Consider the following 14290-nt stretch of genomic DNA (forward strand, 5'->3'; position numbering starts at 1 on the left):
TTAGCTGTCTCCTTTCTTAGTACTGATTGCTCTTCATTTCTGTGGCTCATATTTACTATTTGAGGCCCGTTGATGCCACACCACTACTGAATGTCTAGCTCACTTTTTCTGCACAGAAAGTACTCAGCTTTTGGTTCTCTATTGGAGATATGTCTGCTGGTTCTTTGCATGGCCCTCGTGGTGGTCTCCTCTTTCTTAGAACCTCAGCATGAAATATCTAAGTAGGACTCAGCTTCTTCATCCCCAGGTCTCCATATGCTTTATTCCCATGGGTGTTTCTCCCAACCTGTTTTGTTGTGCCCTTCCAACCCAGAAGATGCTCCCCTGAAGAGACAATGCAGTACAAGCCCAAGCTACCTGCAGCTATAGGTAAGTTGTCAGGCCAAATGGTGGGAATATAAGCTGCTTCCTTAATACTCTTCCTCTTAACTCCTCTATGTCCTTCTCGTGCTCTTCTGTCTGCTTTAGTCGTATATGGGTAGGTCCACAAACTCTGTGTCCAAATGAGCATTGTGTCCGTGAATGATACCTTAGGTTTTCCTTCTTGTAAGATATAGCACACTTTACTTGTTTATGTTTAAGGACCTCCTTTTCTCATCTTCAGTTGGGAAAACAAGTTGCTCATCCTAGGGTTGCACTCTCCCTCTCAAGCCTATTTTCCTCTCACTCCTAATCTTTCTCTTTTAATTGTCCTTAGAATGTATAGTGTAACTAACATGCTGTCTTTAGCACTTAGGGCAAATCTGGGATCTCAAGTGAAGGACTAAACCTCCTCTATATAAACATATATACACATGCAACACTAGATTTGCTGGCATAATTGTTTTTAACTATGTGATTGAGTGACTAGAATCTTGAAGAAGTTACTTAAATTCTTTTAAAGTTAATTTACTTGTAAAATGGTTTATGTAGCAATAATTATATTGTGGGGTCTCCAACTGAAACAAAGCCCTTGGAGACTATTGACAGATGGACACAGATGACTCAAGAAACAGAAGGCCGAGTTCTGCAAGATGGGAGTAAAACGATTGGAGGAGAACAAAAGTACATTAACGTCTGCTCCTCAAATGATGGAAAAAGTCCCTACAGTTTTTACATGTGCAGTAACTGCCTAGTACTGTCTAGATGTCTTTGGGAGATTAACCCACTTTGACATCAGGATATTAAGTATTATTATTGTGGTTTCTACATTTTTTATGTCTATTTTTGTCAACAGTTTGAATGATCACACTCCATGGATAAGGAATGCTTTGTGTTAAAGTAGCTCAGGAAAAAATGCCCAAGATTCAGGCTAGCAGCAATCTATATGATCAAATAGACCAATACTTTGTAAAGTAGGGCAAAAAAAAAAGGCATACTATTTAAACTTTTGCATTTTTTTCAATATTGCATTATAGTCAACAAAATAGACTAAAATATTTGTAAGAATTATTCCTGTAACATTTTAATATGTTTAGATGACAATCTATATAAGAACACAGGATTAAAATTTACCCTGATTCCTTGTGTAAGAAGCATGCTTATTTTATTTTTTTTTAAGAAAAATGTTTTTGGCAAGCAACAAATTCAGGCTGGAGCATCCAAGTTTTACCCATGATTGGGAAAAGTGTGTGCACATAAATGCCTTTGGTTGTCCCAGTATTTAGTTAAGTCATTTAGTCATTTTAGAGCAGCTTAGATTATTGTGAATGAGAAAGCCTTTATATGTCATTTCTACTGCAAGTGTCATTAAAGATTGTGGGAGGTTGTGAACCTGTGAAAAACTTATTGAGAGCTCCATTCATCTTACAATCACGTACTCTAAGACATGTACACCAGTTGGGGAAAATGAATGGAGTACAAGAATGAAGGGGTGAGCACTGGCTGAGAGAGACCAAGAGAAGTGTCTCAAAGCACGCTGTTCATCTACATACACCACGTTTAGAGGAATTTTGGTTCCATCTGGTGGGTTTACTTAATTCCAAAATATTTTCTAATGGGTAAGCACTGTGCTGAACACCAAGGCTATATGCTGAGCAAAACAGGGTCCTTGCTTTAGGGAATTTAATCTAGAAGCTAATTTGGAAAGGAAGAGCAGCAAGATGCTTAGCCTGGAATGTATGAGGAAAACATCTATCAGCTCTCAGGTAATGAAAAAAATTACTGAGCTTTTGCTATAATAGTAAATAAAGAGTTTGCAACAGTCTGGATCACATTTTACATTGAACATTATATGCATTTGACCATGATCTTTTGTGAATCTCTTTTAAACCGTGAGAGATGAGAAAATTGAGGCTAGCGGTGCAATAAATAAAGAGATGTTACCTCGTAGGAAGATTTAAATTTATCTTCTGAGGCATGAGAATCAACATGAAGGGGGAAGAACCCAAAAATAGAGGTTGTGTTAGACTGTTTTGAGTGGTCTCATTTCAGGAGAGTGTCCAAACAGAGGGTGTATATTCAAACATTGGGGGAACAGACACAATTTTGATTCCTCCCACTCAGCGACGCTAGTTTTATGTGTGTCTCTTTCTCTGGTTTTCAAACTAATTCATGTTTCACAAATGACTTAAGAAGCTCAAAATAAAAAAAAAATAGAGTTGCATGGGCTCAACCTCAACCTAAGAAAGCATAATCTACAGCAATGGACCCTGGGAATCTGACTTTTCATCAAACCTCTCAGGTCTTTCTGATGTGAACTGAAGTTTGGAACAGTTATACTTCACCAGAATTATTTTTTTAACCTGTGCTTAAAGGAACATTTTAAAGTAATGGATTTCAACCTCTTTTTTTACTCACTTTTTAAAAATTATTTTGATTGTGGTAAGAATATGAGATTCTACCTTCTCAAAATTTTTAAAAGTACAATACAGTATTGTTAATTGTAGGCACCATGTTGTATAGCAGATCTCTAAAGCTTGTATTCTAATTGGGAAACAATAAAATGTAAAATCCATGCATAAAAATAATATTATAATAGAATAATGACTTCCCACAACAATATTTATCTTTATTACATATGACTAAAACCTAATTTCTTCTTTTACATTTTGTAAATACAAATGATTCAATAAACTAATGTTACTCTCCACTATACCCACAATAGACTATGATCCACAATTTCAAAACTACACTTTTAGACACATGAAGACTGTCTGGAAAATGTCTCGCCATTATTACTATAATGAGAATGATTTGTGTGACATCGATGTAACCTGGCAGCCTAAGACAGTGGACTGGAATGCTCATGCATGACTACTTCACTGTATAGATCAGAGGCGGTAGTAGACACTCTTGAGTGAGCATGTGTACTCTGTGTTCATCATATTCAAAATGACTGAGCAAGTAGAGCAATGAATCTGCACCAAATTTTGCGTTAAGCTTGAACATTCCTCCCTGGAAACTATCTGGATGATTCAGAAGGCTTTCAGGGATGATGCAATGAGTGCAGTGCAAATAAAAGTGTGGCACAAACACTTCAGGGATGGTCGAGAATCTGACAAAAATGATCCACGTTCTAGAAGGCCTGCAACAGGCAGAACACCTGAGGATGTTGAACATGTATGGCTGCAATCAACAAAGATCAGCAGCTGACAGTGTGAGAACTACAAGCTGATCTGAGGATTCCAAAAACTACTGGTGTTTGAGGTTTTGAGGCAGGATCTTGGCATGAAAACTGTCCTGGCAAAATTTGTTCCCTGGCTTCTGCTACCAGAGCAGAAGGAACATTGTGCTGTAGTTGCTAATAATTTGATTCAAACCACTACCAATGAACCAGGTTTCCTCAAAAGGTCATAAATCTGAAGGGCCCTGAGGTGCATTGTCCTATGTACAATGTTCCTTGGATCTTCTTGAATAAATGTCTCTATTTTACGTATTACATGGATGGATACTTTCTGGACAGACCACATATGGCCTCAGGGGCACTTAGGTTTCAGGATGGGAATCTACAGACACTATTTATACCAGAGCACTTCTCTCTCTCTTGCTCTCATACACAGTCATCTTTATTATAATTCATAAATATATTAGAAATGAATATCTTTAATAAAAGACATCTAGGTTCTCATGGGATTCTGCTTTCTGTTCATTCACTTATGTAGTTAGAGAATCCAGTTTACCTGAGAATGGTCAAGACTCCTATAATATCGGTTTCATTAGGACAAGTTTTTTTTGCCTCATAGGCATTCTGAAAGGGCCTCTGGGGCCTCCCAGGCCCCAGGACCATCCTGTCTCAACAGACGTGCCAGTACTCAGTGCCTTCTGCAATTCCTTACGAAGTTCAATGGGCATCTGGCCAACAGCACGTCCTATTAATCCACTGGTTCTTAAGGTGCAGTTCTGGAGCTACGCCTAAGAATTAGCATTTCTATCCTCCTATTCCCCTCCACTTTACTCTAAAGGTCAGTTTTTTAAAAAGTCACATGTCCTCAAACTTTCAAACCATTGATGCTTATCTTTATAAAATAGCGTATCATTCACTTTACTGACTCTCCTGACCAAATAAAGGGCCCAAACATTGTCAACTGCCAAAAGTTAGGCAAAGCATCCCTTTTTCCCCAAATCAAGATAATTGGAATCATGGGGGAACATGAACCATGTAAATGCAGAGCCATCGTCTTCTCTACAGAAAAACTATATTTTTTTCAATTTTATATTGTGTTCTACCTAAACTTCTATATAAATAAAGTATCTGTTGAAAAATTTTTTAAAAAAACTCCTTTAGCAATAATGTACTGCCTATTATAGGCTTGGTCCTAAAGGAGGTAGTAATGATGAATAAAACATTATCTCTGCCCTCAAGTTGCTTATCATATAATTGATGATCTGTGACTAATCCATGTGAAGCAAATAGTAGATAATTAAGTGCTAGGGGGATATGGTAGAATACCAGAAATATCTCAGGCCTGGGAGTTCAGGCATTTGATTAAAAATAGTTAGACACAGACGACAGTATGGTGGTTACCTGAGGAAAGTGGGTGAGGGTGGGAGTTCAAGGGGGCCAAATACCAGGTCCGGCAGGATTCATGCCTGCTTGAGTGTGGTTACTAGGGTAAGAATATGAGTTTAATAATTCATATTTTTAATTTGAACATTTCACCTAAAATGTCATATGCTATGTTTGAGTGTGATATTGCTAGGACATGAATGACATGCTTATGATTTTGTAATAAAAGATTTTGCAATAAAAAGGGTGTAATATGTACCAGGCCCTATTTATGCTGACAGAAGATAGTTTGACTTTGGGTGCTGAGCACGCAATGCACTGTACAGATTGTTTATCATAGAAATGTACTATTGAAACCTATATGGTTCTATTAACCAATATCACCCTATTAAATTTAATTTTTAAAAATAGTTATCAAACTCTCACTGTGTGCCAGGCTTTGTTCTAGGCTTTGGGAATATAACAATATGGTTTTACCTTCAAGGAGCTGACAACCTAGAGGAAAAAAGAAAGAATCAGTCTTCTACACTCAGATGTGATCAAGACTATAAAAGATATACAGGGGAACACCTAGGAAGGACCCTAAGGCAGTCATAAGGTAGGGAAGAAGGGACTTCTGACCTTGGAGATGTAAACTTGAGCCACTGGGGAGAAAGTACCCAGGCAGAAAGAGCAAGGACAGGCTCAGGAGCAAGTGGCCTGCCTCCCAGGGCCACTGAATGTGGTTCAAGAAGGCTGTATGGTAGGGGAATGGCAGGGTGCTGGCAGGGAAAAAGCAGGATACATAATGATACATAGGGCCTTGAATAATACGTCAAATAATTTTAACTATCCTGGTACATTGGGAGAGTCATTCAAATGTTGTCACCAGCAAGAGTGTCAAGAGTAAACATATGCTTGAGAAAAAGCATTCGGACCTACTGGAGAAGGGGTGATGAGTTACGGGGAGTTAACATAGGATTGTGCTGAAGTATTTAAGGAAGAAGAAATGAGAACATAAACTGGGCTCTGGGCAATGTGAATAGAGCCAATGAGTGAAAAAAATGAAACTAACATTACTACAGGATCTTGGGATTAACTTAAGTTTTATTTTCAATAAATTTTTTATTTTCATTTTTTTAAGAACACATTTATTTCTTTTTAGAGACAGAAAGGGAGGCAGAAAGAGAGGGAGAGAAACATCAATATGTGGTTGCTTCTCATGCACCACCTACTAGGAACCTGACCCACATCCCAGGCATATGCCCTGACTGGGAATTGAACTAGCAGCCCCATGGTTCACAGGCCAGTGCTCAGTCCACTGAGCCATACCAGCCAGGGCTAACTTAAGTTTTAATTCCAATTTTGCTAACAACCAGAAGTAGTGTCTTGGGTAAGTCATTTAACTTCAGGTTTTCCCATGTTTGAAATGAGAATATTAGAAAATATGTTCTCTAAGCATTATTTTTCAGTTCAAAAATTTTATCAATTATAAAATTTTCTCATAAATATTTTACCCTGGTTTTGGAGAAAGATGGGTGGTAGGAACCAAGACTAGGGCAGTCAGTTGTTTGGTCCTGAAAAATGTTGGCTTGTATTTTAGATTTTTATTAAGATGGATGTGACACCTGAAAAAATGTCAAACAAAATATATTAAATTTAACTTATTCAAATGTCAAACAAAATATATTAAATTTAATTTATTCAACAATCTTTAATATGGCATTTTATATACTACTACAGGTAGGAAGAAAAATATATTTATTTCCATTTCCCAGAGCTCTCTGTGTTCAGTCTTTTCCTGATTTCTTCATTGGAAGCTCATTGTATCATGAGCCTTGCTCCACTAACATCTGATTTTCTATATTCTGATATTGTCCTCTAAAAACATGTGTTGTGGTTGTTGGATAATTTGTAGCTCACTGTAGATATTAATACTGCTTGTCTCTGTTAGCTGACTAATGTGCTTATTTTTAGGTGCTCATTCCTTTGACGGTAAAGATTATGTGCTGAGAGATATTGAATGCCAATTTTGTAGAGAAATATTGCTTATGCTGATTCATATGCCTGGGCATTTAATTTGGTGCATTTACAGTTCAGCAAAATTACTTGGTTTTTCTTTTGTGGTTCAAGGGGAAATAGATTTCTATAGAGTTTTGACTATTATTAAAGGTTAGAGGAACCAGAAGCTAATAATAATAATAATCACTACCATTCATCAAGTGCTTACTGTGTGCCAGAAGTTATTCCAACTTTTTTTGGATAATATTTTTTGTACATATTCCTTATACAACCCTTCCAGCCACTCAGGAGGGTAAGTACATAATTATTCCTATTTTAGAGATGAGGGAAGTCAGGCCCACAAACTAAGTTTCCAATCTAGGTTGTTCTATGTCACAATTTCGAAGTACTGGCTCTCCTTTATGCTCCTCCTTCCCTTATTCTTTACCCTTTTCCCTTTGCCTCTGCTGCATTCTTTCATTCTGTTATCTGTGGAAGCCCAGGTCTTGCAGTATCGTCAGGAAAAGAATTTCTTGAGATCCCACGGGGGGATGGGGTTTTGTGGTCAACTTTTTTGATAATGTAAAATTAAGGGAGTTTCCTTCTTAACTTTCCATCTCCATCCATATCACCATGAAAAAAATCCAACTGTGTCCCCAGCACAGCCAGGACAAAAGGCAGTCCCCAGAGTAGCTGCTCCTACTAAAATAGAGTCCAGGCCAGCACCCGGCTAGCTTAGTGTACATTCCCAGCTGCAGTCCATTGCTGTGCTGGGGGATTTGGGCTCCCTTCCAGGAGCCTGCGTGTGGAGTCTGCGCAGCCACGGGTCGAGCGGCCGCTAGGGCCGAGTGGCCATGGAGAGGGCAAGCACAGGCACCGTGCAAGGGCAGGTCATTGGGCAAAAAGCGAGAGGGGGGAGGGGAGGGAGAGGGAAAGGGAGAGCTGCTTTGTTCTCCTGGGATGATATTGGTTTGGGCTTGGAAGCTTTTCCATACTGACCAACGAACTTTCCAAGGTTTCACAGGCTTTTCATAGGTCCACCCCCTAGTTAGCCTGGCAGGCCTCTAAGGTCCAGCACCGCCTCTTTCCTCCCCTCCCCCAACAATCCAGTACAGGAGTGGGGAAGGGAAGAGTGTTAATCCCCTGGAGGGACTAATGAGTAATCCCCTGGGGAGTGACGCTGTAGCTTCCTGGTTAAGCAAGCAGGTTCTTTCAGGCTCCCCACCTTATTAAACTCAATGTCTAAGTCCCTTTGCTCCCTGTTCTTTTATTTATATCTAGTTAAACACGGGTGGTAACAATTTCTCCCTCTCTCCTTCCAGCCTTTCTTCTTTCTCCCCCTCCTACTTTATTAAGATAAACAAGAGCAACATGCAATGGCATAGAACAGATACAATGAAACAGCTATGGTGAAATAATTAAAAAGCACAATTAAAAGTGAAACTAATATGATAGCCCATTTAAGTGCCTTTGGCTTTCGGTATATATAGTGTAGATGAGATCCTACAAGTGTTTTCCTTTTGTTCTCTCTCTCTCACTGGCTTTGTCTTCAGCAGTGGCCACATTGCCTAACCCATCACCCAGCAGGTGTATGATGCCTACTGCACAGAGCATTCGATCGATTAACTATGATGTTGGGGATCTCAGGGTACTGACTGAAGACGAGTAGAAGTATTTTGGATGGAGAGATCACAGGTACAGAGTTCAACTTGGCAGTTTTACAGACCACTTTGGCTTCCAATTTCCAACCTCTTTTATATCCTGGTCAAAATGTACCCTGATAGCAAATAGAGGTCTTTCTCATCTAGATCGCACACCCAGACCGTGTAGCAAAGATCTTCATCTCTTTCCTAAGATAATGAGAACAAAGGCTCTGATCTGGATATGTTGTTTCCTGAGAACCAGACTGAAAATGATCAGAATATTTGTCCCCACCCCTAACTCTGGCACCCCCAACTAAGATTCTACCATCTGATAAATTTGTTTGCCCTTAACTGTAAAGGGGTTGGCCTTTCTTTGAATGCAAGTATTCTAGAGATGAAGGACATCCAAAGCCAAGAATTAATATATCAGGCCCAGGCAAGCTGATAGTTGAACTGAAGTTCCTTCTAGTACAAAGTGACAGGAAGGGAGCAGGAGAGCACAAGATGCAGATGCCAAGAACAGGATCCTCACGGCAGAAGTGCTGTGTGGCAGAGGAGGTGAAGAGGAAAGGAGCGGCCCAGTGACTCTGCACCCTCCCCAGTTACCCACAGGAGGCTCTGTGTCCAGGGTTGACATTAAGTTGGGGTTTTGTTTACTTTTTAACACAGCTTTTTTAAGAATCACATCCAACTTAGCGGGGGGAATGGGATCAATTCATTTGTAGTACTGAGTCCCTGGAAAGTAGGTAGTTCTACCTGGTGGTGGTAGAGTGATTGTTAGGCAGAAAGAAGTATTTATAGTGGATGAGGGTGTAGACTTTGGAGTCTGTCTCTGTCTGTTCAGGCTGCTACAACAAAATACAACACACTGGGTATTTTATAAACAACAGAGATGTATTTCTCTGGAAGCTGAAAGTCTGTGATTACGGAGCTAGCTTAGTCATCAGGTGAGACCCCTCTTCCTATTTCAAAGCAGAGAGCTCTCTGGGGTCTCTTTCATAAGACCACAGATCTCATTCACAAAGACTTCTCTTACAACCTAGTCACCTACCAAAGGTCCTACCTACTAATACCATCACCTTTGGGGGTTAGCACTTCAACGTATAAATTTTAGGAGGATGCAAACATTCAGATCATAGCAGAATTCAACTTCTTAAGTTTAAAATCAAGCACTGTAGTTAATAGCTGTCTACTACCTTGTCTGTAACTTAACCTCTCCCACCTTCGGTTTCTCCATCAGTACAATGGGAGCAATAATAGAATCTCACCAGTGTAGATTTAAACAAGATTATTCATGGAAAGGAGCAGATATAATGACTAAATAACTGTTGATTCTTACTGTTTTCATTAAACAATTGGGTTCAGAAGGAAAGAACTCAGAAAGTTTGGTTTAAGAGGAAATAAAACACAATTGTCCCATTGTGTAATGTGCCTCGCGCAGAGTAAGTTGTGTTCTCTTACAACTAGTTACCCTGAAGTGTCATCACATGCCTCTGAAATAGGATTTTGGATCTAAATTTAAAGGATATTTTTATATGCAAATGTAGTCCTACATACAGCATCTTCTGCCCTCTTCTGGCTTCTCCAAGAAATTCAAGTATATATATAAACTAAATAGAAAGTGCATTGTTTTTATTGTATTTTTAGTGGACATCCACAGTTTGCCATTTTTTTTAGCTCTAGATGAGAAAGATACATATCCATACTATTTTGTATACAGATGAGAGTTACCAGAAATCTTTTAGAGTTTTCAACAATTTGTTTTTGAAATGAACATTTCATTGTTATTTTATTCGGTCCTGTTCTTCCAGCACCAGCCCTATGTATAATAATTGCTAAAAATGTAATTAAACTGTACAAGAATTATTGCAGAATCTAAAACTTGAGGTCTTTATAATTCCTGAGATAATTCATCAAATGTTTAAAATAGAACCAGCATGTGAGAACCTTTGATTACAGAAAAAGCCTGGGGCCAAAAACCTCACTTCTATTAGAGGTTGTATTGGATTTTAACTCATTTCCCCCCAGTTCTCAAAAAATAAATAATAGCATAATTTTTAAAGGTAGGGCAATTCAGGCCAACTGATAACTGAGGGCCCCTCGTTTTGCTTTTTGATACGCAATGTGGGTGGAGCATCAGTTTGCTACGTCTTTGAAAGGCAGTATTTGTAGTTCTCTGCACAATCTCACACCCAGCCAGAGCACTCAGGGCATGGCAAATGATTTCCTATTCGAAAGCCACACCAAAGCATGAACGTGTGCTGGTAAGTATAAGGGCACCAGAGAACAGCTCACTTGGATGGGGTCACAGTCACCAGAGCTCCACTTTTCAAAGATCTGTTAGGAGGTTGGAAAGGATTAGCCAAGCTGTATAGAAGGGGCATTGAATCAGAAGTCCAGTTGTCATAAAGAGAAGAGAGGAATAGATACCTCGAGATAAATGCAGCAAAGTGCCTGTGGTGTCAGTGGCAGTGTTTCCTTAGCGTATTATTCAGGTGTATACCGAAGTTAAAGTCATAATCGAGATTATAACTTTCACCCAATTATAAATTATTAATGTCTAGAATGTATACCTTTCCTAGGTTATACCCCCCACAGAGAACTAAAAGCTTTTATAGTAAGAAACTTTGCTTAGCCATTAAAACACGTTATTTTTAGTATTATTATTATACATAAGAATAAACAGGTTCAAATAGCCTATATAATTTGGATAAAGGAGAATCATGGGAACATTTTTTTTTTTTACTGAGTTTGAAACATATCAAAAGGATACAATGATTAAAAGTGTTGTATTGACTCCAAAATCTACAGAAAGAAAAATGAAGTAAGACAAGTGTAAGGGACAAATGCTGGCTTCTGACAAATAGGACACACATTCTGGAGGAAGAAGCAATTTTCAATGAACATGACTGAGATAATTGCTTAAATATCTAGGAGACAATATTAAAGCTATAAATAACATCACATACCAAAATTATCCCAGAAAGATCACAGAGTTAAATGTATTTTAAAATGGAATCATGAGAAAATAGTTAAATATGTAGTGAGTATGTATATTTATGCATATTTTATTGGCATTTTACTGAAAACTCATTGTCAAAGGTATATCATTGTGTCACTCCTAGTTTTTTGGTTTCACAAAACATAAACCTCTCTAGCTATTGAAAGTACAAAGGGAGTTTAATACGGGATATCAGCTCATAACATCTCCAGGGCAATCAGATAATTACGACTTGAAACCATGGTGCCAGGAAAAAATGCCCAACCCCTTCTGTGTCATTGGCGCAGTCAGAATCCCACTCCCTAAACAAGATACCAGAAGGTTTCACTTAGATTCTGAGAGTGGGCCCAACTCTTGAACCTCGGCCACTGCTGGCCCTGAGAGCCCCATACCTCTTGGCTGCGCTATGCCAAGAAATGGATGGCTTCCCCATGGAGTCTCTTTCTTTCTGTCTCCCTCTTCCAAATGAAGCATCACAAGGAATCCGGATCCTATAGGCCCTGTTCTCATTGTTAAGGGGGCTGTAAAACTGAGTCAGTTTAAAGTCCTGGGATCTTTCTAATCTATATACCATATCTCATTCAGATTCATTTATTCTTTTATCACGCATTTATGGAGATGATTTTAAGCCTCGGGCACTATGTTTCTATGGTTTCACCAGGGTTGCCAAGCAGTTGTAGGTATTTGCATAGTGTTGCATCCATATGTGTTGATGCAGACTGCCAAAGGCAGGCTGCTCAGCTCAAGGTGAAGGAATGATTTCTGAGACTCATTATCCAGACACTGTATTTTCAGTAAAGATTAAGTTAAGGAAAGATCAGCTTTCAAATGACATAGAAGGTGTCGGATGCTTTTGGTATTACTAAAATCCTTTTATATTAAGCACTTACTGAGCTACTGTGTATATTTTAACTGAATCAGATGCCACCTGGTGTGATTTTTGTCCCTAGTCTTCAGACAGAAGTGACTGGAATTGTTAGTGGACTGGTAATGAGCACCTCTTTTTAGAATTTTTAAAAATTATGTCTGAATAGGGATTTGATGAAGTCATAGTCCAATAATGTTTCAAACTTCCTGCTAAGTCCAGAGAAGGCAGGTAACTTTGTCAAGGTTACAGAGCCAGTTGGTAACCTTGGTAGCTAATGATACAATGCTAACAGAAATCATTTAAAATAATTTATAATATTTTTCTTTTATTCCTCCAAATAACAACACATCAATTAGATTCATGTCAGACCCATTATTTATTCTACCCCCCACAATCTGTCTTTCTCTGAATTAATGAAATGTAAAATAGAAAAATTACAGGTTTTATAGTTAGAATCTATAATGCTTAGGGTATGGTATAAAAAGCCCTATATTAATCACATTCATCCTGGTTTACTATATAATTCTGCCTTTTTGTATTAGGACTTAAAATTTTTCTAAATGCCGAGAATTAAAATAAAAATTCAATCATTAGTGTCAATCTTAGATGTAAATATATTCTTAAAAAATGACGAGTCATGTCCTAGCACCAGTTTTTATGATTTATACCTTCTATCTTTCATAACATAGAAAATAGACAATTAAAGTAAAAAACAATATGGTTGTTTAGTTTAGAAATGGAAATTACTGAAGTTGCTGATGCCCAAGAGAGCTTCTGGGCATCATAACAGTAACAACAGTGCAGTGTGTGTGTCTGTGTGTGTGTGTGTGTGTGTGTGTGTGACTATGAGAATGGTTTGCATGTATCAATGAAACCTGGCAGGCAAAAACAGTAGACTGGAATGCACATGCATGAACAATGACAACTTCACTGTTCTAGTCAGTGAGGGCAGTAGCTGCCATTGAGTAAGCATGTGTACTGTGTATCCATTGCATTAAAAATCACTGAGCGTGTACAGCAACAAAAGTGCATTAAATTTTGCATTAAGCTTGAACATTCCTCCATGGAAACTATTCAGATGATTCAGAAGGCCACAGCGATGGGCAACTAGTGATGGGCAGCTTCATTACAGCAACACACCCACTTATGCATCACATCTCGTGCAGTTTTTTGGTAAAACATCACATCACCCAGGTGACTCAGACCCCCTACAGCCCAGATTGGATGGCCTGTGACTTCTCAGTATTCCCAAAACTAAAATCACCTTTAAAAGGGAAGAGATTTCAGACTGTGGATGAGATTCAGGAAAATACGATGGAGCAGCTGATGACAATTAGGAGAATTGTGTGAGGTCCCAAGGCGCCTACTTTGAAAGAGACTGAGGCATCATTGTCCTATATATAATGTTTCTTGTATCTTCTTCAATAAATGTCTCTATTTTTCATAGTACATGGCTGGATAATTTTTGTGTCCCAGGCAATTTCCTGAGTACTTTACATGCATCGACTCAATCTTCACAACCATTTGTGAGGAAGGGGCCGTTATTATATCATGTTACAGATGAAGAAAATGAGGCACAGAGATTACCACTTTGCTTGGGCCCAGCATTTCTGATCTACTTTCCAGGTAGGGAGATAGGCCTGTCACATCTTTGATCTTTAAAGGAAGCCTGCATATATAAAACACCTATATCTTTAAGCAATTTCTTCTCACTTGGCTGCAACTATGCTTATCTTGGATTATCTTCTCCCTCTCTTTACAACTGAACTCCTATTGAAAACTCAAGGTTCATAAGAAATATACCCCCTTCTAATTTTTTACCTATTTATTTTTTCAATTACAGTTACATTCAATATTATTTTGTATGAATT

Source organism: Pteronotus mesoamericanus, unplaced genomic scaffold (genome assembly GCF_021234165.1).
Source record: "Pteronotus mesoamericanus isolate MK-2021 breed Mesoamerican mustached bat unplaced genomic scaffold, CSHL_Meso_final contig_90, whole genome shotgun sequence".
NCBI classification, from domain to species: Eukaryota; Metazoa; Chordata; class Mammalia; order Chiroptera; family Mormoopidae; genus Pteronotus; species Pteronotus mesoamericanus.